The sequence below is a fragment of the Triturus cristatus genome, chromosome 8 (assembly GCF_964204655.1).
Source record: "Triturus cristatus chromosome 8, aTriCri1.1, whole genome shotgun sequence".
Lineage (NCBI taxonomy): Eukaryota > Metazoa > Chordata > Amphibia > Caudata > Salamandridae > Triturus > Triturus cristatus.
Window position 1 is genome coordinate 1,504,512,107 of NC_140591.1, and position 27,496 is coordinate 1,504,539,602.

At 43.0% G+C, this 27,496-nt stretch overlaps 1 long non-coding RNA gene across 5 annotated transcripts in view; it reads left to right on the forward strand.

Annotated features, from left to right (window-relative positions):
• Positions 1–27,496, forward strand: part of LOC146806014 (uncharacterized) — a 664,408-nt gene that overhangs the window by 51,233 nt on the left and 585,679 nt on the right. For 3 of the 5 annotated variants that reach the window (XR_014967972.1, XR_014967971.1, XR_014967973.1), the window contains exon 3: positions 10,879–10,919. This is a non-coding gene — a long non-coding RNA (uncharacterized LOC146806014). Of the gene's footprint in view, positions 1–10,878; positions 10,959–27,496 lie in introns of all 5 variants that reach the window. The other 2 variants (XR_014967970.1, XR_014967974.1) reach the window with 1 other exon arrangement.

The window sequence follows — 27,496 nt, forward strand, 5'->3', positions numbered from 1 at the left end:
CTAAATGAGTATTTCTGTGATAATCAGGAGGAGCTAGAAAAACAGGTGGCAAAAGGAATCCAATGTAGCAGGTACCATCCCAATCTAGAGGCAAACGTACATATGCCGTCTGACCACATATAAAATAGGAATGGCGGGAAGCTCTAAATGTCGACTTGCCTTGATCACTGAATTCTATTACAGTGGTGTATCTACTATGGCCCATATGTATGGAACCATTCTTTCTCACACATAATTCACCTTTTACTGGAAATACTGACATGGCGGGCAAACTTGGATTAGCTTCGGATTCGACATTCAAGATCAGGAGATTAAGCGTAAAATTACCTAATCCATATACTTCATTTTCTAGATCAGTTCCTGTTCTTTTGGGAAGTCCCTCCTTGTTGGGGTGGCAGACTTTAAGTAAAACTAAGTTCAGATTTCCCCATACCCAGTTGTCTTGATAAACTGCAGAATTTGAATCTAAGGAATTAATTAAGCTAAACCATGCTCCACAGGAGCCGTTGTGTGTGAACGGGTATGGAAAAAGAGGTAGAATTCCTTTATAGTTCTGATAGGGAGGGAGTCGGCCACATATCCAACAATTTGTAGCATTGCTAACCTGATGGGAATGATGTAACATACTAATAAAAGTGTTATTGCGCAGCGCAAATCTGTATGATAATTCATGCGGAGGTAATTCACTAAAAGAATGTTCAGCAGTAACATTATAAACATGTCTAGAAATAGGATAATATATGTGCAACAATATACTTGCAATGATTATTAAAAGACTTAAGAAAAACAAAATTAATAACGTCACTGTGCAATGACTACGCAGTGATCTACAGTATGCATGTCGTTTCAACATTTTTCGGGTTTTTCCTCTATTCAGATCTAAGGGATACATGTCAGAGACAAATTCAACCGCTTCACCTTGGAGAGGACTTAAACAATCAAACTGCCCGACTGGTTAGATCTAAGTTTTAGCTTATATTGTTCGTGACTGTTTGAGTCAACCAAAGGAAGTTTTGAGTCAATGGGTGAAGACACGCGAGGTGTGGTTTTCACATCTGATGGTAGTCCATAAAATTTCTTGATATGACTTGAATGTACCCAGCCTTTTCTGCCTTCGATCTTCAGGGCTGTCCTTGTGGTGAGCAAGACCAATTGCGGCGACCTCCACCTAGGATCCAGCTGAGTCTTTCGATCAAAGTTCCTCACTAAAACGAGATCCCCCGGAATTACGTCATGGGGTTTCACCTCAGTGTTGTCAGGAAAAGCTGCAGCTACCTGTGAACGACAAGATTGTAGTGCAGACATCAAGGAAGCCAAATAATCTGTCAGCATATTACAGTCAATATCAGTTATTTTACGTGGTATAGGCGTCCCCCACATATTTGGTGGTCTGCCAAAGATCACCTCATACGGGGATAGCCCTGTTCGAGAGTGTGCTACCATTCTCATGTAAAAGAGTGCAACTGGTAATGCTACTACCCAGTCGACACCTTTCTCCCTGCATATTTTGGACAATCTAATTTTCAGGGTCTGATTATGTCTTTCCACGAGACCTGCTGCCTCGGGGTGTCGGACACAGTGGAATTTCCACTGATAGCCTAACAAAAGTGAAACGTGTTTCATTAGTTCGGATGAGAACGGCTGGCCGTTATCTGAGTAGACAGCACGTGGTAAACCGTATCGTGGGAAGAATTCTCGAACTAACTGTTTGGCAGTAGTCGGGGCAGTGTAATCTGAAACCGGGTATGCCTCTGTCCAACGGGAAAGAGCACAAACAACTACGAGAACATATTTGAATCCTCGACATCGTTCCATCTGGATATAATCCATCTGGAGAATTTCAAAAGGGTGATCAGGAGGCTGAAATCCACCCTGCTCTACGGGAATGCTTTTTCCTGGGTTGAACTGACAACAGATCATACAGGTACGAACTTTTTGTTTCGCTGCTGCTCGTAAATGCTTGTTGAACCAAATGTGTTGAATGCTGTCTAGCATAGCTTTCTCTCCTAGATGAGCTGGACTATGGACAGTGTTAATAATGACTTGGACCATTGAATCAGGAAGGAACCACACAGATTTTTCCTTCGTCATCCATCCTTGATCCGTTTGGATCCCTCCTAATTCAGTCCATTTCCCTATTTCGTCTGGAGTAGCATGTGTCTGTATGTCAATTACATCAAGAGTGGGATCCTTAACCATCATGCAATGTGTTGGCGTCTGGACTATTGTCTTTGTCATATCGGATGTTTGAGTTTGAGCAGTCTGTTTAGCTGTTCTGTCAGCTAGATCATTGCCTTGAGAAATGATATCAGTAACTTTCGTATGAGCTTTGCATTTCATAATCGATATTGCAGTGGGTAAATGTATTGCATCTAATAAGGCATGAATGAGGGGTCCGTGCTGAATGTGGGCACCGTGAGAAGTTAAATAACCTCTCTCTCGCCACAGCACGCCGAAGTCATGTACAACTCCGAATGCATAACGTGAATCAGTGTATATGTTGACTCTTTTATTTGTGGCTTGAATACAGGCTTGTGTCAGAGCGACGAGCTCTGCTGCTTGAGCGGACAAGGTATTTATACACTTGGTTTCAATAATTTCAGTATCTGTTGTGACTGCATAAGCGGCCACTAACTCTCCTGTACTTGTTCTCATACATGAACCATCTACATACAACGTCAGGTCTGGATCTGACAATGGGACATCTGTCAAGTCTTGTCTGGGTTTCGTCGTTATTGTAATAACTTCAATACAATCATGAGCTAGTGGGTCTGTTCAATTTACAGGTAAAAGTGTGGCAGGATTCAATGTGTTACAACGTCTGATTTCTATATGTGGCTGAAACAATGTTAATTCGTAACCTGTAAGTCGCGCTATAGTCAAGTGTTGTGTTTGCGTTCGATTCACAAGAACCTCTACTGCATGTGGTACTTGTACTGTCAATGGATGTCCTAACACTATGGCATCGCTTTGTCTGATTGCTAAAGCTGTCGCTGCCACTGATTTCAGGCACGCAGGCAGAGCCTGAGCTACGGGATCTAATGTACTAGAAAAATAAGCACACGGTTTGTGTGATCCTGCTTGTTCCTGTGTGAGTACTGACAAGGCAGTACCTTCTCGTTCTGTAACAAAGAGTGTAAAATGTTTTCTGTAACATGGTGTTGCTAAAACAGGTGCTTAGCATAGAGCTTTCTTTAAGCTTTCAAAAGCTAGTGTGTGTTCCTGAGTCCAAGGGAGAACAGTCGATGTGGCTGCCTCCTGTGTTGTTAATTGAATGAGTGGTTTTGCTAGAAATGCATACTGAGGGATCCACTGCCTACAATATGAAGTGAGGCCTATGAAAGCCCGCACCTCCTTTTGTGTCTTGGGTATTGGCATGTTAGCTATTAACTGAATACGATCTGGTGTAAGCTGCCTTCCCTCCTTGGACAGCGAGTGACCAAGGTAAATAACTCGCTGGACACAGAATTGCAGCTTAGAAGGGGACACCTTGTGCCCCTTTTTGGCTAGAAATTGTAAAACCGTCAGTGATGCTTTTTCACATTCAGGTTCGCTTCGGGCGGTGATCAGCAGATCATCGACATATTGAAGCAGAGCAGTGTTGACTGGCATGTGTATACTGTCAAGTTCTCATTTCAGTGCCTGGCTATAGATGCTGGGGCTTTCTGTAAATCCTTGAGGTGCGCGTGTGAATTTAAAGCTACGTCCATTTAAACTAAATCGAACAAGTATTGGCTTTCCGGATCTATTGGGACGCTAAAAAAGGCATTCTTGAGATCAATTACAGTAAAGAACGTTGCTTCGGGATCAATAGCTGGCAGTAATGAAGAGATGTCTGGAACTACGGGGTATTGTGGTACAATACATTTATTTAAATCGCGCAGATCAATAACCAATCGATATACTGGGGGAGCCTTTGGATCAGTTCGTTTAAGAATCGGAATTATCGGTGAATTACATACATTGGAGTCGGTCTCCACAACCACTCCTTGGCCAATAAGCTCGTCAATGATTTGCAGTAAAGCCATTACAGCATCTGGGGGTAACTTGTATTGTCGCATTCGTGGTAGTACCACTCCTGCCTTTAGTGTGACTCGATAGGGTGTAATGTTCATGCAACCAACATCTGTAGGGCCTTGTGCCCATAAATGTGTCGGTAAAGTCTGCAGTCGGGAATCCATATCTCGAGACACATAGTGACCTTTGAAATCACGTAAAAACAATCTTACTCCTTCCGGAGAACAACATATTATAGCTCCTAGAGCTTTCAGTGTTTTTATACCTAACAAGTTTTCTGGACATGATTTAGTAAGCAATAAATCTATAGTTCTAGTCAAGGGTCCTATCGTAAGTGGAAGAGGCTGTGATACTTCATTAACAATAGGTTTTCCTGAAAAACCAAGGGAAATATTCTGTGAGCCTGAGAGGGGTGCCCCTGGAACTTCACTATGTTTTATAGTTGTTCGACTTGCCCCTGTATCAAGTAAAATTTTTCTATCTTGGCCTAATAATTCACTATGTACATAAGGTCCTTCTTGGTCTACTGGGACCTCGATAAGGGGTAAGTCAACTTCCCTCTCTAGGCTGGTTCATGCATATCGTTGATAATCAGGATAGTCATACTGTGCGGTCTGGTACAGCTGTCGTGTCGTGGTTTGTGTGGCAGCAGCAGGCAACGCTGGTGCGGCTGGCACAAACTGTATAGACTGTTGTGGAGCCGGCATGGCCTGTGCATGCTGCGGTGCTCCTTGTTCATTCTGATCCTGTCTAGGTGGCCGTGGTCTTTCTTTTGTAATACCTGTGGCGATATTACGCTTCAGGACTGGGCAGTCATGTATGTAATGTCCTGGCTGTTTACAATAGTTGCATGTCCCTTTTACAGGTCCTGCTGAATCACCAGAATGTGTCGTACCCTTTTTATGTCCTTCAGCTGGAACTGTCTGGGAGACTAGCATTTTCATTTTCGTGTCTTTCATGCGGAAACACCAGGGAAGGCAAGTCTTTTGGTATCCCCGGAGTAGCCTTAGGTAATCCCTCGGCCAGAAGGGGATACATACCCTTCATAAGGGCATTTCTTTGTCTGTCTACTTGTTCTGATTTTACTCGTGTACCTTCTTCAATTAATAGATTTTCTCGAACTTTATTTGAATTCTCTTTACTCTTCTCTTCCTGTCTACGTGCTTTTTCTGTGCGTCTATACGATTCTTTACGCCATAATTCAATGGCGTCTTTCTGTGACTGTCTGGCTTTCCTTTTCCATAATTCTTCCTCTACTTTCACGATGCAATCTGCATCCCAGGTCCCAGCTGCGGGCCACCTCTGACTTTCTGGTAATTCCTTAGTGTAGTCTACCCATAGGTCAAGAAATAATATAGCATCTAAACCGTGTTTATGATACATGAAATACCCTGGAGTGTCCCTAGGAGGGATGGGAACAGCTTCTTCGAGTACCCCTTTTCTAGTTGTGATCTGTCTTAGTTTCGAAAAGAGCAGCATATTGAGAACTGGTCTGATACTTGGTTTTGAACAAACTTAATACAATAAAACACAATAATGAACAGTCATTCATACCACAATATGCAGGACGTATTAACACATTTAACATTTAACGTTTTTAAATGAGCAACAATGATAATGACGATCTAAGAAAACTTAATCATAAGACATATTTTTCGACATTAACGGAAATTATTCTGAACTTATATACTTGATATACTAGATATACTGCTAAACAGTACAGATACACTGCTGAAACAGTGCAGACCGGATTTGTGTACCCAAACCCGTCTGGACCGGCACAACTTATGTGCACGCCAGAACGCCTCCCCAGTAATGGTACTCACCGGGTAGCTCGGAACGGAAGGCCTCGGAACGGAACTGAACTGAACTGGACCGGACTGGACTCGACTCGACAACTTCGGACACTTCAGGACATCGGAAACCTGGTGGGCCTCTGTGTACCTCGGATCTTGCTCACTCAGCTAGGCTCTGGTCGGGATACTTCGCACTTCTCACCGCCTCGTCTGGGTGTTGATCGCAGCCTCAGTCGCCCCCGCTTGACCGGAGGGAGATACAGGAAATCCTGCTGGTACGCGTTGTTGTCCGTCCAGCTGTGGCAGGAGACCGGGCCTGCAACGCACCGCCGGCGCGTGAGATGAGAAAGTGTCCCTGTTCGGGCGCCATTTATGTGGTAAATAATTTAATTACCGGGACTTAATTTGATACAGAACATAATAAAAAATAGCTCAATAAATAAGAGGCAGAATCCGTGGTATTAGAGGTTAGGAACGGGCTTTATTCCAATGGACGATTTCGAAATCGTGGACTCCAGGTTCCATCACCACGGAGGCTCAGGAAGTGAAGTACATACATTATTGATAATTAATTACTTTTATACAATAGACATTACAGTGAAGCAAATGCGAGAGGCGTAACAATTGATAAGGAAGATAACATTATTCATGCGTAATGAAAATGGGCGTGATTGGGCGTAACAAAGGAACGTCATCAGGCATGATGTCATACTGGGGTGGTTCCATGAAAGAATTTCGCAATGTCAGCAGAAATACTTGGCAGAGATGCGCGCGCAGCAGCATGACGTGTGATTGACGTGCAGCTAGGGGGTGAAGGGGACTTGACATTTAGCTCTACATGTGGCGACAGATGTCTAGAGGGTCAAGTCAACCTAATCCCAAATCATATCTAACATCCTATGTTTAAAGAACTATGTTATCCAAAAGAGAGGCCTTCTTGGAGTAGAATCTTATTCTATACTGACTATACTGACTGTTAGTGCGTGTACAAGCGTCTAAGTGTCTACACTAGATGCAAGGGCAGAAGTCTTCCATGGTAATAGGGCTATGAATTACTTGTATAAAGGCAGAGAAGCCGGGCCTCTGCTCGGTAGCTGGCAGAATGTTTACTTAAACTACTAGACAGGAATGCATTGGGCAGGGAACGGAGCAGATAATTTCGAAGGTGAAATACAGTTCTTGGCAGGCAGCAAGCTGATGTCAGGCATCGTGAGCCGCGCAGAGGATGAGACAAAGTTCATGGTCACAGATGCAGGCTCGGACTGGAGCTTCAGAGACAGAAAGCAAGAAAAGCTTGATGACAGAATCAGGGCCTACTCGTCTGAACTGTAAAATGGCATAAGTGAACCATATAAAGGCGGTGGCCTTTCGTACTTAGGAATGGAATATCCGGCCCATTCATGGCGGATCTGAAAGAGGACATGTTAACGGTGGAAGCACATGTATTTGCGTCTTCATAACTGGAACTGGAGGGAACATACATGTACTTGTAACATGCACATAGAACCGTTGGGGTCCAAGCTAGGGGACATAACTGACCAGAAAAATCCATATTTCCACAGGGGGGTCACATGGCCCCCTTCCAAATTTATTTTTTTCATCAAAATAAATGAGGGTGCAGGCCCTGGGGGATGGGGTCCCCAGGGCCAATAAATTGGAAAAAGAAGGGGGGCCACACAGCCCTCCTTCTTAAAAAAATAAAATAAATAAAAGATCTACATCACGCCGGAGGCCATACCCCCTCCTTGCAGCACTCTGCAAACACGCCCCCTGGCCAATTGTAAGTAGGGGAATTAATTCCCCTTCAATACTGAGGGTCCCTGAGGGCCAACTAGCTGAACAGGTATCTCCAGTATGCACCAGGGAGCTGCGTTGCAGACAGGTGTTCTGAGGCCACGCCCCTTTTTACACCTCTATGCCACACAGCTCTGTGGCGCTTACTGGAGGTACCTAGTGGGCTAGTTTGAACTTAGGGACCGTTAGGATTCAAGGGGACTTCATCTCTCAACTCAAAACGGCCACAGGGCGCATTTACACAGTGGTGAAGGGAGGGGACGGGGCCTGAGGTGACGTGTGCAAACATGCCCTGTGGTGAGTTTTAAGTTGGCAAAATAATTCCCTTTCAATCCTGAGGGACCCTGGGGGCCAACTAGCCCACCAGGTGCTTCCAGTAAGTGCCACTGCTCTGCGTTGCAGAGAGGTGGTGCAGGCCGTGCCCCTTTTTACACCTCTCTGCAATGGCGCTTACTGGACGTACCTAGTGGGCTTTTTTGCCCCTAGGGACCCTCAGGATTCAAGGGGACTTAATCTCCCAACTTAAAACGGCCAAAGGGCATGTTTACACAGTGGGGAAGGGAGGGGATGGGGCCTGAGGTGACGTGTGCAAACACGCCCTATGGCGTGTTTTAAGTTGGGGAAATAATTCCCCTTCAATCCTGAGGGCCCCTGGGGGATAACTAGCCCACCAGGTGCTTCCAGTAAGCGCCACTGAGCTGCGTTGCAGAGAGGTGGTCCAGGCTGTGCCACTTTTTACACCTCTCTGCAACGCAGCTCTGTGGAGCTTAATGGAGGTACCTATTATCTAGTTGGACCCTAGGGACCCTCAGGATTCAAATGAACTTAATCTCCCAACTTAAAATGGCCACAGGGCATGTTTAAGCAGTGGCGAAGGGAGGGGACGGGGCCTGAGGTGACGTGTCCAAATACACCCTGTGGCGCGTTTTAAGAGGTAGTTTTAATCCCCTGCCCTATTATATACTAGGGGCTTACAGAGGAGGGCATGCTAATCACAGGGGGACCCAAACGCATAGTGTTCCCTAGTGTATGTAGGTGTTTTCACTGTATTCTGAGTGTCTTTTAACATAGCACTGGCTCTAGGACTGGTTAGTCAGACTCAGTTACCACCAGTATCCGTCTGAAAAAGTTGAGGGTACAGGATGATTTTGCAACAAGGCTTCTTTCTGCTCTTCTGTTTGTTCTTTCTGCACGTTATCCTTCTTCCTGCACTTTTCTTCGTCTTTGAGGACTTCTGTTGCTTCTTTCTGCATTTCTTTTTTTTCTTTCTGTGCGTTTTTTCTTCTTTCTTCACATGTCCTATCTCTGTAGGCATAGTTAGTAATTAGCATTTAAAAAACCTTTTAAATTCACTGAAAAAAACATAGGTTTCAGGCACGTTATAGTTAGGAATTAGCATTTATAAAACCTTAAAAGTTCACTGAAACAACCATAGGTTTCAAGGACGTTATACTTAGCTGGACTTTTCACTCGTACAAAACCATTGAAATTCCCGCGTTATAGTTAGTTCAGCTAACTATAACTTGCGCGCCCTCAATGCACTGCTGATGACGACACATATTACATCACTCATGACATGGTCAGTGACATCACTCATGACATCACTGATGACATCTCAAATGACATCACTGATGACATCACTGATGACATCATCCTTGTGATAGAGTGGCAGATCTCCTCTCCCCCTAATAAAACCTTTAATTCACACATTCAAAAATAGAAACTAACATTTTCAAAACAATGGACATACCAATACCAGTTACAACAACCTATTCAGTAATTCTAAGATCCACATACACATCCACTCATTCACCAACAGTCCTATACAGTCACTCATACATGTATTCACTCATCATATGTACTCATTCATAGAGTTACTCACACACAGAGTCACTCATGCTAATAAAGAATCAAACACCCATTTGCTTGCATATACAGTTATACACACACCACCACACTTACTTCTACAGAAACTTACACATACTTAGTCTTTTAAACAATCACTTATAGAAACACATACTTATTCATACAGAAACTCTTCCAATCTCTCACTCTCACATATACTCACTTATATACACCAATAGTCCCATATACTAGTTTAAAACATATGTTGTTACTCATAAAGACACTATTGAGACAGGCATTCACTCACTAACACACCCATGCACACACTCATCCACCCATACAGTCCTACACACATGCTGTCTTCAACACAGACAAACAGTGAGTCACTCATTCATGCACCTATGCACTACGTAATACCCCCCACCGAACCATACAGACACTCAGACACTCATACTGATACTCAAAAAACCAACTAATAACCTATATAGACACTCATGTAGCTACTCACCAACCCATACAGCCACTTATACACAAAGTGAGAGACTGATACAGATATTTACATATTTAAACATTACTCACTAAGTCATATATTCACTAAGATACACTTAGTCAATTATACAATCAATTTTTCAAAAACAAATCATCCATTTAGACACTTAGATACCCATTTATTCTCCCATCGACCTTGAGATATACATATATAAAAAATATGTAATTTTCAAAAAAACACACATTCACTGGATGATGTCATTAGTGATTTCATCAGTGATGTCATTTGAGATGTCATCAGTGATGTCATGAGTGATGTCACTGACCATGTCATGAGTGATGTAATATGTGATGTCATCAGCAGTGCACTGAGGGCGCGCGAGTTATAGTTAGCTGAACTAACTATAACGCGGGAATTTCAATGGTTTTGTACGAGTAAAAAGTCCAGCTAACTATAACGCCCCTGAAACCTATGTTTTTTTCAGTGAATATATATATATATATATTTACTCAGTGCTGAAAATATGAGACTGTGAAAGAACTATAATGAGTCTCTTTGAAGTTACATGAAAATCAGTAAAGTGTGGTACATCTGTAGAGCACACAAAATTGTCCTGCCATAAGGGCATGCTGGAAAGAACAGATCTGTATTATGTGGATAGCTAAGTGGATTAGTAAAGCCACACAGTAGAAACACTTTGAAACAGATGAAATGTATGTGAGAGAGGAGCTATGGAAAGATGAGTGGCACGTTTGCAAGGATGGTAGTGAGGGAATCAAAGGAGGTCATAGTGTGCAATTGTAAAGCACACGATCACCCGTAGGTATCTTGGCGCCAAAATGATGGTCACACTGGCTTCCACCAGCGCTAAAAGGCTGCGATGATCGGTATGTGGCAAGGTAAAGTGATACTGTGTCTTTTTTCTCTCTTTCATAGTTGTTTAAGAGAGTATTCGGATTTCACTTCAACAAGGTAAGGTGACTTCGTCATTGTTGACTGTTAAATACTTCACTCATGCACACACCCACCTACACTTTAAAACCAACAACATATCTGCCTTCTACATAGGTTAGTGTTTTAAAAGGATTGTTTTAGGCACTTGCAAAGATAGCATATCGTTGAATGAATGCTGCCCAGGCCCTAAGTCTGGTTCTAGAGTTCAGCTCTGAGATAGGATCAGAGACTGAGACAGCAGATACTGAGACAGCATCTGAGGGAGTCGACAATGGAGCTGAATCTATGATAATTTTTCAGTCTGCGCAGTTCCATCTGGCGACTCATCTTTCAGCGATTCTGAAGGAGACGATGTCAGTTGTGCTGTCCCTTTGCCAGCACAGTCTGTGCAGCAGGACACCTGTAACAGGTTAGAGCAACCCAGAGTGCAGGCATGTGCAGCCGCAAGCACAGACAGAGTGCTGTCTTGGCAGCCTCCCAATTTAGTACAGCCCAAAATTCCGCCTTTCACTGGTGACACTGGATGTAAAGTCGATACGACAAATTTTTTGCCAATTGACTATGTCCATCTTTTTTTGGATGTTAACTTCCTTGCCGAAATTGTGCAGCAAACAAATTTACGTGCCAAACTATTTCTGAGGGAGCAAGGAGGCACTCTTGGTCCTCATTCTAGGGCCTCATGCTTAAAATGGGGGTAGTGCATTAACCAACCTTGCTAACCTATCGGTCTACTCGCACGGTTTGGTTATCCCCCATCTTTGCACCATACATGAGCAGAGATCGTTTTTTGCTATTTCAGCGCATGCTGCATTTCAATGACAATTCTGCTGCATTGCCCCGGTACCACCCAGACCATGACATGTTGTTCAAAATTCGGCCTGTCGTGGAACATTTGTCTGCCAGGTTTCCAGAGGTTTATACTCCTGGAGAGAATATAGCCATTGATGAGTCCTTGATTTTGTATAAAGAGTGGCTGCTGTTTAGGCAGTACATTCTGAGTAAGTGTGCTCGCTATGGCATCAAGCTGTACATGCTGTGTGAGAGCTCGACTGGCTATGTGTACAGCTTGAGAGTGTAGACATGGAAGGACACAACTTTTAGCCCTGTAGGTTGCCCTCCCATGCTAGGAGTCATATGAAAGATCGTATGGGAGCTTATCCAGCCACTTCTTCACAAAGATTATAACCTTTATGTGGACAATTTTTATACAGGAGTAGAGCTGTTCGGTGAACTCTACAAAGCTGGCCCCGTGGCTTGTGGTACAATTTGTTGTCACCGCAAAGGATTCCCACAGGAGTTTGTTTGCAAGAAGCTCCAGAAATCCCAGAGCACTACGTTTCATTCCAATGAACTGCTCGAAGTCAAGTTCTCAGATAGGCGTGACGTGTTTGTGCTCACTACAATTCATGCTGAGAGCATTTCCCCTGTCACGGTTTGGGGTCAGCTGGCCGAAGTTCACAAGCCCACCTGTATACTTGATTACAACAAGTACATGGGCGTAGTGGACATGAATGACCAGATTCTTTACCCATACAATGCGAGTCATAAAACTCACACTTGGTATACGAAACTGTTTACGCACCTGATCCAGATGCCACATACAATGCGTATGTTGTTTATCGTGAGACCACCACAGGAAGATTGTTGTCTTTCCTTGACTTTCTGTTGTCTATGATTGAAAGTCTCACTGCTACAGAAGCAGCAGCCTCCACTTCATGTGTTCTGGAGGACGTGACAAGGCTGCAGGAGCAACACTTTGCTGATAAAATTCCTGCAACACCCAAAAAGGAGCGATCATTTTGTCGTTATAAAATGTGCTTGATGCAGGGAAAGAGGCAGGAGAATCGTGTTTATTGTCCCCAGTGCCCAAGTAAGCCTACTTTCTGTTTTCCTACTTGCTTTATGTTGTATCACATTAAAGTAAAATACTGGGAAATTGACTGAGGTGGAGCTGCCAATAGGTAAACCTTTCAATTGGTGTGAATGGATACCTACTGTCTGTGGGCCACTCCTTCACTGCACAAGCAGCTGCAGAATATTTCTTCCTCTACTTCACGAAATCATGGACTTCTGAACAACTTTATCTGCTTTGAGAATGTGGCGGTTGTGCTGTTCTCCAATTGAAAAGTGCATTATAATCCCCACGCTGCACATACTGGTGGAAAGAACATATGCCACGTTGTCACAAAGTACCCGTGTTTCACATTCCACCGTTCTTCATAGTTTATGGTGTTCGCTTTAGAGGGCTTTTGAAAAATTCCAGCATTTTTGCCTTAGTTTCAAAGGTAGATATGCTCGCTCAGTTTGAGATATGGCCTACAAGGATACTCGGACACCCCCCAACTTGCATCCACAAACTGGAAGGAGTTGGATTTAGCATAGTGAGTGTGCTAAAGGCGCATGAAATACATGTCTTCATGAGCCTCATGTGGCTGTCATGGAAGTCATTAGTAAAGGCATGCGTTCGGTAACGTTCAGGAAGAAGGAGGGGGAGACTTGACAGGTAGTAAAATGTAGTCAAACTCAGTATGTCTTGTGGCATATGAATGTGATGAGCCCTTGCATGGCCACGGTATGTTTGTGTGAGTGCACGTTATTTGGTTGTTAGGGCCCGTGGCTGGTGATATGGAAGTCTTGTGTGTGGTGTGTGAATGGCGTGTAAATGGACCATCAAGTGGTTGGTGCCGTGAAGTGGCTTTATGGCTTACCTTCAGAAGGCTTGGCTTCAATACTTATATACTTTGATAAGTATATGTGCTTTGAAGCCAGCGTTTCTGGAGGTGCTAAAACCAACCAGTGTAAGTGGTGGATTAGCTTTATCAAATTAGTGTTAGATTTATATTTGTGGCAGTGTAATGGCCTTTTTAAGATTTTTTTTCTCAATATGAGTAGCATGGAACTTTGTGCCCTAGCTCAGCCATCACCTAGGCAAACCTTCACATTTTTGAGTAGTAGACAAAGGGGCAAGTACAAGGGTGAATGACTTGCATGGCTCTCCCTGTTTTTTTACCCAACATGCCCTGAAAAGCTCAAAATCAGTTGAAAAATCTTTTTTGCCACACATGTTTGCGTGTGAAAGTTGTGGCATCACTAGGCTGACACAAATTTCCTACCATCCAGCATTGCCCTAGGTCTCCCGATAAAAATGGTGCCTCACTCGTGTGGGAGGCCCAAGTACCAATTACAGGCAAGGGCCCAAAACGTATTGAGGGAACCAGGAACCTGGTTTTGCAAGGGGGTCACCTGGGTTTTTGGCCCTGTGCTCGGCGGCCAGCCAAGGAAACCTACCAAACCCACACATTTCTGAAAACTAGACACACTCGGGGGATTCCAGGGAGGTATGGCTTGTGTGGATCCCCCAAAGTTTTCTTACCCAGAATCCCCTGCAAACCTCAAATTTAGCTGAAAAGTTTCCTTTTTCACACATTTTTGTGTGGGAAAGTTGTGGCATCACGGGCCCTTGCCTGTCCCAGGTACTTCAGCCTCCCACATGAGTGAGGCACCCTTTTTATTGGAAGACCTGGGGGAACGCTGGGTGATAGGAAATTTGTGTCAGCTCGGTGATGCCACAACTTTCCCACACAAATGTGTGTGAAAAAGTTATCTTTTTCAGTTAAATTTGAGGTTCACAGGGGATTCTGGGTCAGAAAACGTTGAGGGATCCACTCAATTATTACCTCCCTAGCATCCCCCGGGTGTCTAGTTTTCACAAATGTATAGGTTTGATAGGTTTCCCTATGTGCCTGCAGAGCTAGGGTTAAAAAACTACAGCTAGGCACTTTGCCAAAAAACTGTGATTTTTCCACTGTGAAAATGTGGTGTATTCACCTTGCGTTTTGGGCCGTTTCCTGTTGCGGGCACAAGGCCTACCCACACAAGTGAGGTACCATTTTTCTTGGAAGACTTTGTGAAACGCGGGGTGGTTGGAATTTTGTGGATCCACACAGATTCCAGAACCTTCCACCACAGAAAAGTGAGGAAAATGTGGTTTTTTTGACAATTTTCTAGGTGTGCAAGGGATTCTGGGTAACAGAACCAGGTGAGAGCCAGTCGAGTCACCCAATCCTGGATTACCCTGGGTGTCTAGTTTTAAAAAATGAATAGGTTTGCAAGGTTTCCCTAGGTTTCGTCAGATCTAGGGTTCAAAAACTACATCTAGGCACTTTGCAAAAAAAGGGTCATTTTCAACTGTGAAAATGTGGTTTGTCCACCTTGTGTTTTGGGCCGTGTCCACTCATGGGCACTAGGCCTACCCACACAAGTGACCTAACATGTTTCTCAGAAGACTTTGGGGAACGCGGGGTGGGTGGAATTTTGTGGATCCACACAGATTCCAGAACTTTCCACCACAGAAAAGTGAGGAAAATGTGGGTTTTTGGACAATTTTCTAGGTCTGCAAGGGATTCTGGGTAACAGAACTTGGTGAGAGCCAGTTAAGTTACCCCATCCTGGATTACCCTAGATGTTTAGTGTTAAAAAATGTATAGGTTTGCTAGGTTTCCCTAGGTGCCGGCAAAGCTAGGGTTAAAAAACTACAGCTAGGCACTTTGCAAAAAAAGGGTCATTTCTCACTGTGAAAATGTGGTGTGTCCACGTTGCATTTTGAGCCGTTTTCTGTTGTGGGCACAAGGTCTGCCCACACAAGTGAGGTACCATTTTTATCGGGAGACCTAGGGTAACACAGGATTGTAGAGCAACTGTTATTACCTATTGACTTTCAATGGAATTCTGCCTTCCAAATGAAAGACAATGTGTAAAAAAGAAGTAATTTTGAAAAATGACCTATAGTTCTCAATCTAGTATGGGTACTCCCAATTTTGGAAATGTGCAAATATTTACGGTTTCTAAACTCTAAATTTTGTTCCCATTTCAGAAATAAATAGGTGTCTTTCACACCGATTTTTCCATGTATACATTTTACCAAAAGAATTGCTATATACCCGGTACATAATGAAAAACCATTGCAAGACGCTGCTCAGGTATTGGCTTTGGGTTTGTCGGGTTCTTGGTGAACCTACAAGTCCTATATATCACCACACCCAGAAAGGTCCAGCAAGTGTAACGGTATATTGCTTTCAAACAGCTGTCATAATTAGAAGAAGTTACAGGTGAAAAAGTTGACACAAATGGCTGTTTTTTTCAACTAATTTTCAATTTTTCCTATATTTAACTGTTAGATACTATGAAGAAACCTTGAAGGATCTACACAAATGACCCCTTGCTGAATTCAGAATGTTGTCTACATTTCTAAAATGTATAGCTGTCCAGGATCCATTATTGCTTTCATACCCATTTCTACCATTAACTGGAAGGAGGTTGAAAGCACACAAAATAGCAGAATTAGGCCATGTCCCAGAAAAATGCCAAAACTGTGTAAAACATTTTGGTTTTCTGACAAGAGTCTGCTTGTAAGATGGTGATTTCAGCACCAAAATCCCTTTTTTGATACCATTTTCAGGGAAAAAACCAGACGCTTTCATATGTAGCCCTTTATTCCCATTTCTCCCCCCCAAAAAACAAATGTAGCTGTATTTTGGCTAATTTCTGGGTCCCCTCCAGGGGAAGCCACAAACCCTGGGGACCTTTAGAATTCCCATAATGTTGGAAGAAAAGGGCGCAAATTTGGGATGGATACCTTATGTGGTCAAAAAGTTACAGAGGCCGAATCGCGAACTACCCCAAATAGCCAAAAAAGGGCTCAGCACTGGGGGGGAAAAGGCCCAGCAGTTACGGGGTTAACTATGTAATTCGCAATCCTGTAATTAACCTAACACATTCGGGCAGAATGTGAAAGCAGCTGAATGGGCGTCTTTCTTTAAATTGCAACACATTTGGGCAACAAAATAGTGAGTTGAGAGCAAAACAGACTCGTGCCTGCAAGAGATCTTGCATAGGCAAAACCTATGTGCTTAGAAATGTTTGTTGTCAGTGGTTGGTGCTATTCCCAATGTCAGTTTTCACGATTCTGTTGTTGCATTTTTCCAGGGGATTTACTACTTTATTCACTACTTTACTTCTTTATTGAATTGATCCATTGTGTGCATTTTGGTACCTCACATTATCCCATGCAGACACATCAGCTTTACTAACTTGTATTTACCGTGGTAGTAAAGGATAAAAGTGAAACTGATGACATTTCTAGGACAAATTAGTTGGACACTCTGCTGTCCTTTTTTGATCGACATGCACAGGGAATAGTGTTTTAGTAGATATATACTGTCATTAAATATGTATAAAATATGTATGCATGTAAATGTCCCACAGTAGAACTGGGCAGAATGCCACACCTTGTTTAACACGTTGCACCAATGCTATAGAGTAGGTTAGCGGTATGATGTTTACATTTCACTTGTGGTGTGTGATGCACAATGCAATTACTGAGAATTCTCTGTAAGATTCATTACAAAAGAGAGGTCAAACCACACTTTAACCTCACAAACAAAATGTGTGAAAACACACTGAAGCATCTGTGTCAACACCAGCTGAAGGTTTTGAGGATAAAAAATGAGGTATTGATTCCAATACTGTGCCTTTTGTCATTTCAAGATTGTAATCGTCCCCTAGCTGCTTTAAGTATAGAGTCAATGTTTAAATGGATTTTTGTTAAACATTGATTTTACAGGATACTTCAGTGGGGAGCTACAACTTGTGAGGTTTGTTCATTTCATGTGGGTCTAGTTCATCGAGTCAGTGAACCCGTTTATTACAGAAGTCTCCAGATGAGCAGCCTCTTATTTGACATTAGGACCAGAAGACGGAGGATCGAAGCGAGGTACTCAAAGCAAGATGTTTCCAAACAAAAGGACAGCTTCAATCCGCAGTAGTCCACATGCATTTTCGGGTCCAAGTGATCTGGCAATCTATACACAGAGATGACAGTAAGGGCCACTGATGAAAGATTTTCGGCAGGGAGGAAGACCTACGACCATTAGAAAGATATCAGATGACTGCACCATGACTGTAGCAACAGCTGTGATCTCAGCTCGAATTAAGCTATGGTGGAAAAATATCCCCTGGTTTTTAATAATGTCACCACCACACTTAGTCCTAAATGGCTCCCAGTTGACAAGATGAAGACTTCGGTGGTTATGTGCAGCCAAATCATTTCCATTACACTATCATCAAGGTACCTGAAACATACATCAAAATGTATGAGGCATTAGCACATATATACATAGTAATTTTTTGTTTCTATATGATATGTTTTTTTTTAATACAGCATTAGCTAATGTATGGTATATTACTATAACCCTACTCAATAGTTCTTAATTTATTGACTTTGTAAGCATGAAATGCTGAGTCAGCCCGGCTGGGATTTGAATCTATAACTTGCAGAGTATGCACAGGCCTCAACAGTAGTACTGGTCTTTGAGGAACTCCAAAAGTGGTTTTACTCTTGAGGGTCTATTATGTAGGCCTTTATTGTAGAAATGGCATGGTCTACCTTAGGTCGATTGGTATTGACCAAACTAAGCTGCAAACTTTGTAGAGTAAGAACTTATGTTACGCTATGTCATGTTAAAAAGGTTTATGAAGCGCATATATACCCAGAAATAGGCGTCTTGGAGCTAGTGGCAAGAACTCTCAGCATTGTCCATAATGAAATACAAAAGCAAACCCATCTTTTAAGGGGTACCAACCCCCTGGCTCAAGGAAGAAAAACCAAGTGTGTAGATCCTTCTTAGATTTCAAAAGGTTTGGTTAAGCTCATAGATGTTATGCTTATTAATATATACCATCGCTGTGAGAAGCAACATAACAAAATTTGACATCTGGCCAATGTGTCAGTATGCATTCTGAAGATCCAACAGAAGTAATGTGTGCTTACATATTTCTGCGAACCCAATGTTGATATGTTAGCTAGAAGTAGACCCAGGAAGAGGTACAAGGATATAAGACACACTGGATATCGTCACTGTGCTTTTGATGCACAATAATATGAATACACTACATGGGTTCCAAGTGAGGGAATGTTAAAACAATGATTTTCAAAGTATCACTCAAAGAGCAAAAGCAATTTATCAAATCAAGATCAAGAGATGAACAAAACAAGGTACCCACTAATTAGGTTTTAAAGAAACATATAATATTGACATTACTCAATGCTAAAAAATAAACACATTATAGAATTGTAGTGATAAAGTGCTCAGTGCTCAAGTGACCACATAGTGAGTACAAATAAAATGGTACACAGTGTGTAAAAGAAAAGAACGTCAATGGAATGGATTTTAGACTTTTTTAGCAAATGCAATAATTTGTTTTCCAAAGGTATCAATCCGTTCCTAATGTATGAATCCTCAACTGCGTTTTGACCCAAAAGAATGAAACGGTCATCATCACGACAAGGGAAATTAAATGAGCAAAGGAGAAAAGTCTGCAAACATAAAAGGGGTGGGCACCAGAGTTAGTTAATCAAGGAGAAAGGTTTCAAAAGAAAACCTAAGAAAAAATTACTTGCATCTCTCAATGGAATCAAAATAATCTGTAAAGAAAGGAGAAGATGTATGCAGTTTAGCTAAAACTAAAACTAAAATAATAAGTGTAATAAGTGAGGTCCCAACTGAGAAAACAGGATTGTACACTGACTGACATACTGAGCCAAACCCTGTGTAAATTAGGCCTTTAGAAAACTAGATCTAGTATTAATCTCCTGTAAAATACCATTAGAAATAATTAGGAAACATGTGACTGAGGTAGCGGCCAAGAACCCGACAAAGCGAACAGATAACTGATAACTTTCTGACTCAGCTATTCCGGAGTGTCCGTGTCAGCGGGAGACTGCTAGAGACTGATGAAAACAGAACACACAAGCGGAGCTTACCAAAAAATGGCCGCCGGGGTGTCAGAACCAACATATACTTAACCAAATTGAATGACTTTGATGGAGAATTGAACCATAAAAATATATGGGTGTGTGTAGTCAAAATATTGAATACTGAAAAAATAATTAACCATTTAGAAAATATATTGAAAAAATATATGGAGGGGTAAGGGGTAAAAACTATCTGAAGGGGATGTCCTAAAGAGATAAACAATGAAAATGTGCATTTATAGTTGTCAAACAAGAAAACGTGCAGAGGAACCAAGGTAACCCAGCAAGAAGGGGCAGGTGGAGGATGATGAAATCAAGTAGTTGCAACACTACACCATTACATCAGTTCCAGATGTGATATTTGGAAAATAACACATTTTACCAAATTTACAATTCTACATCAAGACATATAGAATGCACCGACAATCAGCATATCATGAAAAGGGTCTCTGTACAAATGAAAAAGAGGGAATGGGAAGCGGTATTCAAGAAGAGAACATCAGATTATTATCACAGAATTGCATTCCTTTGTTGTATTGAGTCAATGTGTTATACTGTCACTCCCGAGGATCCAACAACACTCAGCTCTGTTGAGGATAGCCTGGGTATCTAGTCCACATGCTGTTTTTTGTGTCAGTTTAATGATTTGCCATCTGATGTCATTGTCAGTATGATTTTCTTTCAACAAAATGTACCACCAATGGGGCTGACATCACCTTGCAACATATCCTACTTTTCTGTTGTGATAGCCGTGCTTTGATTGTCTGCACAGTTTGTCCAACATAAAACTGATTTATTTTAGTTATATTTTAGGTATGGGTTGCTAGGTTTGTAAGGTTATAATGTGGGAAGTTAATTAGGCAATAATTAATTACCAATAATTTTTTATTTAGAAATAATTTTTTAATTAACAACTAATTATGTAAATGATGTAACACATATATTTTAGTTATATTTTAGGTGTGGGTTGCTAGATTTGTTAGAGCTTAGGGTGGGGGAGTAAATTAATAATTAATTGACACATACATATTATTGGTTAATACATTTTTGATAGATTATTAATTACGTAAATTGGGAAATACTTACACATTTTAGTTACATATCCAGTGTGGGCTGCTGGGTCTTTAGGGGTATAGTATGGGAAGTGATTTCAGTAATAAATAGTTGACAATTAATTATGATTTTTTAATTAATTATTTAATTGATTATCAACTAGACAAATTGCGCTGTACTTATTTATTTTAGTTTTATTTTAGGTATGGGCTGCTAGATTTGCTAGAGATTTAGGGTGGGAAGTATAATAATAATTACACAATTATTTTAATAATGCTTTTCAAATAGGAAATAGTTATCAAAATTATTTCTAAATATTAAATATTTATAAAAATAGTAAATAATAATCTTTAGTTGAGAAGTAATTATTTAATTGATCATTAATTAGGTACATTTTAAAATGTTTATATGTTGTTTATACATATATGTGTGTGTATATATATATATATATTCACTGAAAAAAACATAGGTTTCAGAGGCGTTATAGTTAGCTGGACATTTCCCTCGTACAAAACCCTAGAAATTCCCCTGTTATAGTTAGTTCAGCTAACTATAACTCGCGCCCCCGCAATGCACTGCTGATGACGTCACATATTACATCATTCATGACATGGTCAGTGACATCACCGATGACATCACTGATGACATCTGAAATGACATCACTGTTGACATCACTGATGACGTCATCCAGTGAGTGTGTGTTTCTGTAAATTTTAAATATGTTTAACCCCTTCCCCACTCATGACGGAACCGCTCCGTCATGAGCCACGGTCGCCGTGTGCTCATGACGGAGCGGTTCCGTCATGCTGCGGCCGTTGGCGGCCGCGCCGCCTACGCGGCGCTAATTCCCCGCCTGTGCGGGCGATTAGCGCAGTGGGCGGAGTCATGACGGAACCGCTCCGTCATGAGCACAGCTCAACCGCGGCTCATGACGGAGCGGTTCCGTCATGAGTACCGCGCCACCGCGCTGCCCCCAAATCCCCCCCAGCGCTGCGGCGGAAATCCCGCCGCAGCGAAAGGGTTAATATATATATAGGGAAAAACAAGTGCACAGACTCCAGTAACGAAGCTATAAGTGGGTTCTTTATTCAAACATCAAGGTCCAAATGATGCGTTTCAGCTGCCAGACTGCGGCCTTGATCACATGGCACGCTGATAACAAGTGGGTGACAAATATATAGGTGCAGTAGCATTTTCACTATGTTCATACACTGAATGGGTATTTTGCATCATTTTGCCAACATTACATTATGCGCTGCTTTACTGCTTTACTGCTTTACTGCGCGCAGTAAGTCAAATGAAGATGACTCAACTTACTCGACAGACTCAATAACATCCATATCAGCCAATATTGCAAGAAGAAGGATAATAAAATAAACTAGATAGGGACTTATCAACCTCCTAAAAAGTGACAGATACAAATATGCAAATCGGTATAGTAATGGCAATATCCAGTAAAAAGAAAGACCACAGTGGCGAATAAAGAAAAACCATACTAAATACATCGGGCCCCAATAGACCATAGAGGGTAGAAAGACTGCAGTCCAAACCCCGTGGGATGCTGAGATGGAAGACACTAATGGCTATTGTGACTGTGACTCTCTGGTCCATTAAGTGTGCAGAACCATAAAAAGTGAATACCGTATTAAGAACTACCAAACCAGTTTGGCTAAATGGGCTAGAGGAAAGATTGAGAAAACCAACAAGAGTAGCACTTAGTCACACCTCCCGCCGGAAGGTGGAGAGTGCTTACGTGGGATTGAACTGCAGTGGTCACATGAAGTGTATCAGAAGCCAAGTGGTGCCACTGGGCCTATACATACGCATAGAGAACAGCTTAGTTATGAGATAACCCAATGCATAAAGAATCAAAAGTGGTGTGATAGATACCACATGACGTACTCTGACCCTAGTGCGGGCACTAGGCCTACTCAGAGAATATACGGACTTAGTTGCACAAATGCAGTATCTGAACATATTGGGTCAAGGCCGGACAATCTACTGACATAAACTACAATGTGACATAATTAAATGTAGTAGGAACAACGCAATTAGATGTACTGAGGTTACTAATGTTAAAATGAGACAGAAAATTGTGTAAATCGTCACTCGTATTGAGGTCAGCAAGTGCCTTGGTGTTGAATTCTAGGATATATCTGGTTTCAATTTGGCAGTGTAGTTTCTCACGGTTCCCACCCCGTCTTAAGGTGAGTATGCAATCAATAACACAGTATTGGAGGTGGTCAAGGTTGCTATTGTGCACCTCCTTTAAAGGCCTAGCTAGTGGGTAGGCAGGATCATTGTTAACAACAGCCCTTGGATGTTGAAGGATGCAGAAATTGACTTCCAACTTAGTTCTGCCAATGTAACGTAAGCAACATTTGCATTCGAGTACGTAGACTGCATATTCGGTTCTCCTTGTGAGTCTGTGTTTGATAGTCAGTGGTTCTCTTCTGAAGGTGGAATCTAACTGAGTAATGCTTATTCCAAATATGCACGCCCTGTAGCTGTTGCATTTGAAGAAACCCTTTACATCAGACAGCCAATTGGATTTTGTGATAACTTCAGGGCTATTCCTCACCAAGGCGTCATGAGTGGAGAAAGCACACCTATAAGTGATGTCAGGATGTTGAGCAACCAGAGGGCCCAGCGTTGGGTCACATTTAATAATCCTCCAGTGCTTGTTAATCATGGGTTGAATGGCACGTTCCTCTGTGTTGTATGTGATTATGAGCCTAGTACTGACTGTGCCTGGACTGCCTGTCTCATCGCTTGTATCGGTTTTAATATCAAGTGTGTTCCTCCCTGTGAGGAATTCTTCACTGGGTATGGAGTTAGCCCTGTTGGTGGCTGTCATGATGGTATGTTTGGAGTACCCACGTGCCCTGAATCTGTGATAAGCCTCATTCTGACAGACTGCTAAATCCTCAGCAGAGCTGCATATTCTGTGTAGATGAAGCATTTCACCATAGGGAATGCCCGCAATCAGATGTCGAGGATGAAAGCTGGATACATGCAAGGTTGAGTTGCCTGCAGTGGGTTTCCTGTGTAGCTTAGAGTGTAGTGTGCCATTAGAGATTTATTGCATAATGTCAAGGAACAAAACAGAGATGTTACTTATGTTGGCATTGAACTCTAGATTAAGATTGTTGGCATTAATCTCAGTGATGAAGGCCCTGGCACTATCCGCCTCCCTCTCCAGATTATCCATAAATCAGAGTGACCATCCATGAGAGCCCGCTCCTCCAACCAACCCACTTGAAGACATGCGTAGTGGGTGAAAAGCAGGCCCATATATATATATATATGTCGCCAGTAGGTAGATATAGTTAGGACCTATTTTCCATAGGAAATCCGCAACATTCTATTTGGAATACCTTTGGCGCCGATTGACGAATCTTCGCAACATTTTCAAAATTTTATAGCCAGCTCCGGTCCACTCCTATCCTGAAAGTTTCATGGTGATTCGTCAAGCGGGGGCCGAGAAAAAAGGGGGGTCCAAAAACACGTTTTCCCCATGCAATATCCCATAGGACCTTTAGCCGCAGCTACAGCCCGAACTGCTGAACGGAATTACACCAAATTTGGCAAAGAGGTAGTCCTTAGTTCAGACTCATGCCTTTTGCTTAAATGGTGTAAATCCGTTCAGTTGTTCATGAGAAAAAGACATTTAAATGTACATATATATCTATGGCCTCGGAGGATCCGCGCACCATCTGCGCACCCAGCGTGCACCCTGCCGTGCACGAGCTGGATTCTAAATGGCTGTCAACACTCCAAATCAGGAAGTGTTGGCAGCCATCTTGTGCCTCGGTAGAACCGAGGCACAAGAAACCTGAGAAACAAATGCGCATAACGCGAAAAGGGGGCAGGGTAAAAACACCCTGACCCCCTAGGCCTGCTCAGGGGGTCCCACTGGGAACTCCAGGGCCAAAAAAAGCATTTTTAAAAAAAATAAATCGGCGAGATTCGTGCACCCAGTGCGAATTTCGGCCCAAAAAAAAAAATGAAGCGCGGGCTCCCATGCTTCTTTGGTAATTGGCCCCCGGGGGGGCAAATCCCAGGGGCATTTTTTTTTTAAAAAAAGTGTGGGGGGTCCCAATCCCCCCACACTGCCCCGGGGACTGCCTCCCCCGGGGCTTCTTAATATTGGGTGGGGGGGCTCTCAGGCCCCCCCAGCCCCGGGGACTGCCACCCACTGGGGCTACAAAAAATTGGGTGTGGGGGGCTCTGAGGCCCTCCCAGCCCCAGGGACCGCCACCCCTGGGCTGTTAACAGATGTGGGAGGAGGGCCACGTGGCCCCCCTCCTGGAGCCTTGTTGTGGCCCTGGGGACCGCCACCCCCCAGGGTCGGCTCCTGCCCACCCCGGGACACTGCTGTTTGCAATGGCAGGGCGGGAGCCTTGCGGCTTCCACCCTGTCATTGCAAACTGCTTTGCTTCATTGAAGCAAGAGCAGGGAAACCTGCTCTAGCTTCAATCAAGCAAAGCAGATTGCTTTTCCACATGGGGAGCAGCATGTTAGCTGCTCCCCATGTGGAAAAGCAATGCCGGCTCCCGCAGGACAAGGGGAGCCGGCTGGGACCGTGGGGGAATTGGGGACCACCCCACGGCCCGCAACGAAGAGGGCCAGCCCTGGGGGATGGGGTCCCCGGGGCTAGTAGTAGCCCGGGAGGGGGGCCACGAGGCTCCCCTCCTAAAAACAGTAAAAAAAAGGCCAAAAAAAACCACGGCCCCAGGAGTGGGGCAAGGCAGCCCCCCTCCAAAATAAAAAATGTAAAATAAAAAGGCCATGCCCCGGGGGATGGGGTCCCCGGGGCAAAATATGGCCTCGGGAGGGGGGCCACGCGGCCCCCTTCCACATTTAAAAAAAAAAAATAATTTAACAAATTGGGGGCAGGCCCTGGGGACCCCATCCCCCAGGGCCTGCCCCCAATTTTTTAATTAGAAATAGAAGGAGGGCTACACAGCCCCCCTTCTAAAAAAAATGTTTTTTAAAAAGATGCGATCGGTCCGGAGGCCATGCCGCTCCTTACACCACTCTGCAAACGCGCCCCCTGGCACATTTGCAGAGGGGGAACTAATTCCCCTTGAATACTTGGGGTCCCTGGGGGCCGACAAGCCCACCAGGAACCTCCAGTATGCACCAGGGCGCTGTGTTGCAGAGAGGTGTAATGAGGCCATGCCCCTTTTTACACCTCTCTGCAACGCAGCTCCGTGGCGCTTACTGGAGGTACCTGGCGGGCTAGTTGGCCACCAGGGGACCTCAGGATTCAAGGGGACTTAATCCCCCAACTTAAAACGCACCACGGGGCGCTTTTGCACAGTGGTGAAGGTAGGGGGCGGGGCCTGAGGTGATATGTGTGCAAACACGCCCTTTGGCGCATTTTAAGTTGAGGAATTCATTCCTCTTCAATTAGGAATTAGCATTTAAAAAACCTTAGAAATTCACTGAAAAAACCATAGGTTTTAGGGGTGTTATAGTTAGCTGGACATTTCACTTGAACAAAACTATTGAAATTCCTCCAATATAGTTAGTTGCACTAACTACATCTCGCGCGCCCGCAATCCACTGCTGATGATGTCACATATTACATCATTCATGACATGGTTAGTGACATCACTGATGACATCTCAAATGACATCACTAATGACATCATCCAGTGATAATTTGATGCATCTTCTCACACCCTAATGTAACATTTGATACACCCACTTAAATTACAGACTGCCATTCTCAAAACCATAGGCACTCCAACACCAATAACTACATACCTACTCACTGATTCTTAGGTCTACACACACATCCACTCACTCACCCGTTCAGTCACTCATACTTACGGTGACTCAGTACAGGACTATCATATGCACTCGTACACCTATATAGATACTCACACACCGCCACTCATCCATAGAGGTACTCACACACCTAGTCAGTCATGCAAATAATTAATCACACTGCCATTTACTCACCTATACAGTTATACACACACCAGCTCACTTACTCATAAAAATACTAGCACATTCTTATGCTCTTATACAATCACTGATACAGGCACACCGTCATCCATAGAGCCACTCTCACAATCACACACTCTCACTTATAGCCATTTATATACTCCAACACACATATATACTGCCTTTCATATATGAAGTTGCTCACACATGTACCACTGAGATATACATTCACTCACTAACACACCCATACACACACTCACCCACCCATACAGTCCATCACGGATGCAGCCTTGAAACCATGCACCCAGTGAATCACCCACTCACACATCTATGGACAGAGTCACAGACACCCCACCCACACAAACATTCAGACACCCATACAGATACCCAGACAACCAATCAAAAACCCATATAGACACTCATGTAGCTATTCACAAACCCATGTAGCCACTCACACACCAACAGACAGACAGATTCAGACATTCACACAGTTTAGTCACTAACCCATGCATTCAGTAAGATACGTTTAATCACTCACATATAGAGTCAGTCACGCACCTACTAAATCATCCATTCAGACACTTATACACCCACTCGTTCTTCAATACGCCTTTCCCTATATATATTAAACATATTTAAACTTTACAGAAACACACAGTCACTGGATGATGTCATCAGTGATGTCATCAGTGATGTCATTTGAGATGTCATCAGTGATGTCATCAGTGATGTCACTGACCATGTCATGAGTGATGTAATATGTGATGTCATCAGCAGT